This window comes from Berghia stephanieae, chromosome 6 (genome assembly GCF_034508935.2).
Source record: "Berghia stephanieae isolate SIO BIC M18660-M18661 chromosome 6, UCSD_Bste_1.3, whole genome shotgun sequence".
Taxonomy (NCBI): Eukaryota; Metazoa; Mollusca; class Gastropoda; order Nudibranchia; family Aeolidiidae; genus Berghia; species Berghia stephanieae.
This window is the reverse complement of record NC_088365.1, coordinates 58422298-58430478: the sequence shown is the minus strand read 5'-3', so window position 1 is coordinate 58430478 and position 8181 is coordinate 58422298. Positions and strand designations below refer to the sequence as shown.

General features: G+C 36.1%; 1 protein-coding gene across 1 annotated transcript in view; it reads left to right on the top strand.

The window, feature by feature from the left end:
- The first annotated feature begins 885 nt into the window (after positions 1–885).
- The window catches only part of LOC144975900 (voltage-dependent calcium channel subunit alpha-2/delta-3-like), a 283425-nt gene continuing 276129 nt past the window's right edge, over positions 886–8181 (top strand). The window contains exon 1 of the mRNA XM_078920088.1: positions 886–1188. The gene's annotated coding sequence lies outside the window, so the exon portion shown is untranslated. The remainder of the gene's footprint in view (positions 1189–8181) is intronic.

Below are 8181 nucleotides of genomic sequence, written 5' to 3'. Positions count from 1 at the left end.
TGTAAGAAAACTCTCTTCAAATACAGTTTATCAAATATATGGATAACTCGAAAGAAAAACCTTCATTTAAATTTAATATAAGAGATATTATGAAGTGAAGACACAGTCTCTGTGGGAACAAAAGCGCTTTGAGATTCAATTGGATAGAAATCGCTATACCTTGTACATTATTATTATTATTATTATTATTATTATTATTATTATTATTATTATTATTATTATTATTATTGTTATTATTATTATTATTATTATTATTATTATTATCATTATTATCATTATTATTATTATTATTATTATTATTATTATTATTATTATTGTTATTGTTATTATTGTTTTGTAGTCTCGCTTTGCTAAAAATGTTTACATATAGATAGCAAGAACTTATTGCTTTTCAGTTTAAGTGAGAAAAATCTATTTTTGTGATGGTTGAGTGTGAAGTTAAAAGATAAAATAATAAATAATATTCCCTTTATTCATCGCATAGGGGAAATTTGTCTCTAGGGTCTATTCCAAGGGAAGACTGGAATAACCCAGGCGTTAGCCGCAGTGTAGCGCCGCAAACTGAGCTAGGGCGATGTGTCTTGCTCAAGGCCACACAACGTAGCGGGTATTCGAACTCAGTACCTTTCGGGTACAAAGCGAGAAGACAAAATCCTGAAAATGACCTGATAAGGAGCGAGTTAGATACATATTTTCCCAGGGCATGGCAGATAACAGTTAAATCGCCAAATGTTTGTATATGATATTAACATTAACCCTTACAGCCGAATGGAGGGCATTTTGTACCCGCAGGCATCGATTGTTCTCTTCAACACAAATAATATGCGTGACGGCGACAACTTACAGGAGCACCGATGACCGCGGGGATAGGATCGATGCCTCCTAGTCGTCAGGGGGATGCTGGGAGGTGGTGGCGACGAAGGCGGCGGCAGACGGCAGGCAGGCGGCGGTGGAATTTTGTGTAAGAAGAGGGGGGACAGGAGCAAGCGGTAGTGGTGATGGTGGCGCGGTGTCGTTGGCACCATCAAGTACCGTTATAATGGCGATGAGAACTAGCGACATGGCGGAGCATCTGGCGTTGACGAATTCTATCACAGCATCATCTGCTGCCGCGGCTGAAAGAGGAAGGAAGAATAACTGCTACTACCACCACCACCACCACCATAACTATAATGTTTGTGTATTACTGTGAGTTGAGTTATCAATTGCAGACTAAGCTATTAGTTGAAAGCTAGTTTCGTTTCGCAACTCTGTCAAAGGTCATCATAGTTGTAGTATTGTTTTAGTGGGGAGTTGCGTTGTCGCTTCTTCAACGAGCGCAGTATATATATATATCTAATGGTGAGTGATGTTTTTACTTAGGTAATTGTCTGTGGCAAAACTATGTGATTCTGTGATTGTGTGACGATGTGCATTACCACATCAATAATCTAAACGCGGATTTAAATTCTCCGGTGTATGTGGATTATTGTGTGAGTTCATGGATTATCTAAAGCTTTGAATGGATAAACTGTCACCGTTACTGATGCTAAACGTTTACATAAAATACTCACCCAATCCTACTGTAGGATCGGCCGTAGCAACACACACACACACACACACACACACACACAAAGCAACAAAAACAGTAACCAATGCGAACATTTCAAGATTTCAGTCTATTTGAATGTCTCTAGTGAGAACTAATCACCTGATTGGAGGTCTAACAAATTATAACGACAAACAGCATGCATCAAATACATTCATACTATATAGTAGGGATAAGAAATTGATGGGAAGATTACAATTGTTTTTTTTTTTTTATATCTCAATTACCGACGCAAACCGGTATTATATAGGATGGTCTAAATATTTTTTAAAAAATGAATTTATAGTCACAGATTAAATTTGTTTTATTAAGGGAAATAGAAATAATATTTGCTTAGATAACAAAAGAATTGAATCCAGGTTTCTGTCATTTTAACTTTAAATTTTCGTTTTGAGATAGTTTTGTGCTACTATGTGTTCTAGTGGTCTTAACTCACATTCTCTCACCTTACTCAAGTGTAAAATATGTGTCAGTAAAAGCGTTTTCTCTGTCGGTATAAAAAATATTAATGTCGCTAGTAGGCGTCATGTATCGTCCTAGATGTCACTTGTTGCTGTTGGCTAGGCACCCCTTGTAAAGCGTTTTGGATCACATTAGGTGGATATTGCCCTATATAGATGTTCAGATGCTCAAGTATATCACAACCAAATACCGGCTTGAGGCGGGGGGGGGGGGGGGGGGAAACTCTCTCTCTCTCTCTCTCTCTCTCTCTCTCTCTCTCTCTCTCTCTCTCTCTCTCTCTCTCTCTCTCTCTCTCTCTCTCTCTCTCTCAGGGCTGCCTCCTTGAAATTTGTAAAAATCGTAGTTTCCAATAAAAAATATTTGAAAAAGTGACGATAAATAGATTTACAAATCAATAATTTACCATGACCATGATCCACAGATGCTTCAAAGTCCTGAATATAGTATCTAAGGAACTACATTTACCTTTTCAACAAGATTTATTGAGTCAAAGAGGCGAATGCAACTCTGTAGCTTGAACCAAAAATTCGTAATTCTATGAATTTTTCGTAGAACTAGGCAAGTTTGAGTAAGGTGTCAATTGGATTCTTGGCCGATAACAGCATTGTACATGGAACAAGAAAATGCAATAGTACCTAATTGATGTTATGCGTTTAGATAAAATACTCATAATATCCACCATCTTAATTAATTATACCAACACGCAAAACTGTGCGTACCCTTTCACGTTTATAGACGGATTGATATAAGGAGAGCTAATCACTCACAGACTTTCTAAAAAAACAAAAAAACAAACAAAAAGCCGAGTGACGTCAACTTTGTTCCTTCTATAGCCGACACGCTTCATCCTACATGTCATATAGTTCATTTTTAACGTGGGAAGTCGTGCTTAGTGAATATTGCGCTATATAAAAACTAACGTTATTTACAAGTCAGCAGTGTGCTTATTTATAAGGCATACTGATATCCAATTGCATAAAAATACTCAGTGGCGTGGCATTCTTACAGTATTAGGTGGTGCCAGAATAAAAAGATGATTAAACATGCTATATTTGTACATACAAAGACAGGAAAAAAAGAAAGAAAGACATAGATATCTACTCAAAAAGTAAGAGGCGGTATATACCATTTCCATTTATTATATTTTAAAATGCTTGCATGTGATATTAACGTTAACCCTTACAGCCGAATGGAATGCTGTAATCCATTCTTAAAAGATGGATGCGGCGCCCGGCACTAAATCAACCAATATAGCCACGTTCCAGACAGTACTCTTTACACAATTTCTAATTTCTCTGTCCACCAAGAAATGAAAGGAGAGTTTTTATGTCTCTTTGACTTTGGGAGATTACTTAGCGATACCTTATAATATTATAATAATATAATATTCCAAGGGTAACAAGAAAATGTCTTTGCTCTATTTATGCTACCGTACCCGAAAAAAATTATTAGGTTTATACTGCTACGCTGTCCGAGATAAGCTTTGGTGTTTAATACTAGAGAATGTGATATAGACTTAGGCGTTTAATGCTACTGGTGCTACAGTGCCCGAGATAAATTTAGGTGTTTACTGCTATAGTGCCCGAGATCAATTCAGGTGGTTACTGATACAGTGCCCGAAGTAAATTCAGGTGTTTACTGCTACAGTGCCCTAGATAGATTTAGGTGTTTACTGCCACAGTGCCCGAGATAAATTTAAATGTTTAATGCTGGAGAGCCAGAAAAAGACTTTGGTGTTTAATACTATAGTCCAAGATAAACTTAGGTGTATCACTCTACAGAAGCCCGAGATAAACTTATGTTTATTGCTATAGAGTCTGAGATAAACTTAGGTGTTTAATGCTAACGAGCGAAATATAAACCTCGGTTCTTCATAAATATATACTTTTCGGATGCTCAACAGTATCTATCAAAGTCAGTGTGGCACATCACTATTACAAGATTAAAATCATGGGAAGAATTTGATGTAAAAAATCATATTATACAGAAATAACCGTTTCATGAGCAGAAATATTGTCAGCTGAAAGCAAGGAAACAATAAAACGGGAAAAATCAAATAAGAAAAGAAGAAGAATAGGGATGGAAAAGCAAGCACAATTATAGAAACAAACAAACAATCACACCCCCCCCCCCCACACACAAATGTCACTTTTGAAACCTAGATTATAGTACATGATGTCTGTTGTAGCACAATAGTTTTTCAACAGTCGTAACGTCACTTCCTTCCTAATGACGTATGGTAACTTAGTAACACTGGCTCTAAACTATCGGAACAATGGCGGACGCCGTATGAAATATTTCTCCGGCGAACTTAAACGCGTATCCAGAGGGGAAAAACCCCATCAATTTGATCATGTTTTGACTTATACACATTCTGATCACAATGCATATGAAAAGGGAATGAAAAGTTCTAGCCAGCATGAAGAATAAAAAGTAATGATTTTCTTTGTTTAGAACCAAGATGGCCGCCGTTGCCGGGCGCGTGACATCAGACTACTGAATCCAATTATAAAAACAAACAAACAATCACATCCGCCCCCCCCCCCCCCCCCCCCCCCCCCCCCCGCCCACAAATGTCACTTTTGAAACCTAGATTATAACACATGATGTCTGTTTTAAGCTTAGTGCAATTAAACACCAAGAAACGATAATGTTTTAATCGATCGTCGCTCACGTTTCCCTAATGAGCATTTTTATGTTATCCCAGCGTTGAGCGCTCACCATTAAAATAATTGGTTATTGCTAAGAGGGAAACGCTCATACAATAAGCCAAAGATACATTTGTGGCCCATTGTGTCAAACTGGTATAATGTCAAAAAAGCTACTTTAAGAAAATTAAGTTTAAAGTTAAATTAAATTGAATTAAGAAATCATTTTTTAACCCTCTCCATACCAACTCTAGGAAAATCGACACGACCACATTATCTCATTCGTCTGTAGTGTTTCATTCATTCTGTTTTGTTGATAAAGGTGAAACCCGAAACGTCCACTTAAAAAAAAATCTGTTTTCGTATATTTAATTGAAGCTTACATTAAATTTGGCATTGTTATATACTTCTTCGAGCTTCGAGCAGCAACATTTACATCAAACTGGTAAAAAAAAAAAAAACCCGACAACCTCTGTCGACTCCTTTTCCCTCTATGTAGCCACTGAGTGTAAGGCTTTCAATGTGCCCTCGTCGCCACATATGGCCAAGAAATCCCATTTGCCTTTTTTTCTGATGGTTTTTCACAATCTGGATTGGTTTGCCTATTCTATACAAAACTTCTACGTTTGTTATTTTATCTGACCATTTGGTGTTTAGCAATCTTCTGCACAACCATAAATATTATTTCCAAAGTTTCTAGGCGACTTTGGCATTCCTGGTCTAGAGTCCAGGTTTCACACGCGTAGAGGAGATACGAAGAACGTAATTTTGGATAACCTTAAGTTTCTTGTTTAAATTTAATATTGGTGGTAGAGATGACTGGTCTTAGGTTGTGGAGGATGTTTTAGCGATCGCATATCGCTATTCTTTGTTTTATTTCTAAAAAGTATCTAGCGCAAGATCAAAACATAAATCTAAAAAGATGATATTTTACCGTCGTAACCGTCAACATTTAGGACCGAGAGCTTTTGACATTGAAATTACATTAAAATAAATTCATTCGAATCCTCCCGTTCATTCTGACATGAGACAAGATTGATAAATTTGGTCTAGAACACGTCTTAAATACTAAGAAAAATATAAGAAAAACCTTTTAAAATGTAATTTTTGCATCGTAAAGATTTACATGTAGGTCGAGTGGTTTTGACATCCTCACGTTCATTCTGACATAAATTGTCTGAACAAGTGTATACGGAAGGTGTCAGACAAAGGAAGAAAGCAAATATATTAAAACAAAACACAATATTCCCAGTCGAGGTAAAATGATTTTTGGGGATATTTTTTTTCTTGTATTTACTTTTCTTGCTTTGTCTGGCACCTCTCATACACACTTGTTCAGATCTTTATCATACACTGGTGCTTGCTCCATAATTTCTTAATTTGACATAACTTGACCGATTTGGTTAAATATAAGAACTTATTTTATTATAGAAGGAAATATACAAGAAGACGTAAAGAGATAATATTATTTTTGCGTGGTAAAAGTTAATGTTATGTAAAAAAAAATATAATGACTTTAATCTTTCCAATCATTTCGACATAATACCAGATTGACAGAGCTGGTCAGATATTAAAGAGCAGAAAGATTAGGAAAAGATAAAGGTTCATAAAGTTTGACTTTTAATTTATAGTAAAAACATAATTTAGCCAAAACCAATCCCCTAGAATGATACACATATTGGAACATGTCTTAAAATACAAAGAAAAATATAAGAAAGGTTTAATAGAAAATATAATTTTTACGTCGTACAGATAAAAATCTAATTTGAAATGTTTTGACTTCGAATTCATAGCAAATTTGATTAAATTCATAGAAATGCTCTTAGTCATTTCAAAAATAACATGAGAATGATACAATGAGTCAAATATTATGATTACCATATCGACGGTCGGCTGATCAAACCTCTGAAGTCCCGATTTTCACGATTGGCGGATCAAAACCCTATCAGGGATCTGATAGCCGCTCGAAATTAAATAAAACATGACGTGCAATGCTCGTATGTAGACTTTCAGAGTTTTGATCAGACGATCGTAAAAATCGAGACTTCAGAGGTTTGATCCGGCATACTACCAGATTGATACAATGAGTCACATTTTAGAACATGACTTAAAATACAAAGAACAATAAAAGACAACCTAAAAAAGATGCCTTTTCATCCGTTGCTCCATGCCTATGATGGAATGCACTCAGTCCTCGGACAAAGTCATGTGAAAATCTACCATCTTTGAGTTGTTCCGTAAGGCTTATTCTTTATGAAATAGATGATGCTTAGATTACGTTTCTGTATCAATGCTTAGTATGTAGTGTTTTGATTTTTTGGGTTGTTTTTTTTTTTGTCTTTTTTTTTTTTTTGTTTTGTTTTGTTCTATAACCATTTTTATCATGTAAAGCGCCGCAGAGCACGATTAACGTGGGTTTTTAAGCGCTATATAAATTCATTATTTGTTATGTATTATTATTTTTGCGTCGTAAAGATTAACATGCAAGGTCAGGAGCATTTTACATCGAATTTATAGTAATACTATATTTATCCTAACCCTTCCTTTTATTCCGATCTCAGATCAATACACTTAATACTTGGTCATATAGATAGTATGCAGATGACGTCACTCAGGCCTTTGTTATTGTTTTTGCCATCCGCGTTTGTGAGTTGTTCTCACTAAACTGTATTAACCAGACTATAAAAGTTCATGGTTACACAGAGTTTGTGTGTTGGTCCGTTATACTTCCGGATGGCAATGTTGTGAACTCCTTGGCCAAGCGCATTCTATCTATATTAGAACACGCCTTACTTGCTTACTTACTTATCCGAACCAGCGACCACCTGAGCTCTAGCCCTTCGGTCTTGTGCCATGACGTAGAAGTTAGACGTCTTTTGTAGTTGTTCCAGGTGACTATAAAGTGTGTTACTGATGCTTGGATTTGGTGGGAGGAATAGAACATGCCTTTAAAATACTAAGAAAAAGATCCGAAAATCTGATTAGTTTAATAAACACGATTATCCTTGGGGAGAGCGTGGCTCAGCGGTACGGTCTTTGCTTCCTACCCGAAAGGTATCGAGTTCGATCACCCGCCGCTGCGCTGTGTGGCCTTGAGCAAATCACCTCGCCCTAGCTCAATTTGCGGCGCTGCACTGCGGCTGACGCTTGGGTAATTCCAGTCTTCCCTATGGGATGAATACAGGGAATTATATTTTATTTATTTTATTACCTTCTAAAGAAACGTTTAATATCGAGAACGGTTGACATCGGATTTATGGGAAAAATAATCTAAGCCCAATCCTGTCGGTCTTTGCAACAACATACAAAATTGATACATTTGGTAACATATTAGAACATGTCTTAGAATTTTTTTAAAAATACAACTATCAGAAAACCTTTTTATTTAAAAATCAAATATGATATCACATATAAATTATATAAGGAGAGATTTATGTATGACGAACGATAATTGTTTGCACTGCTGTTGACATGCCTTTCAAT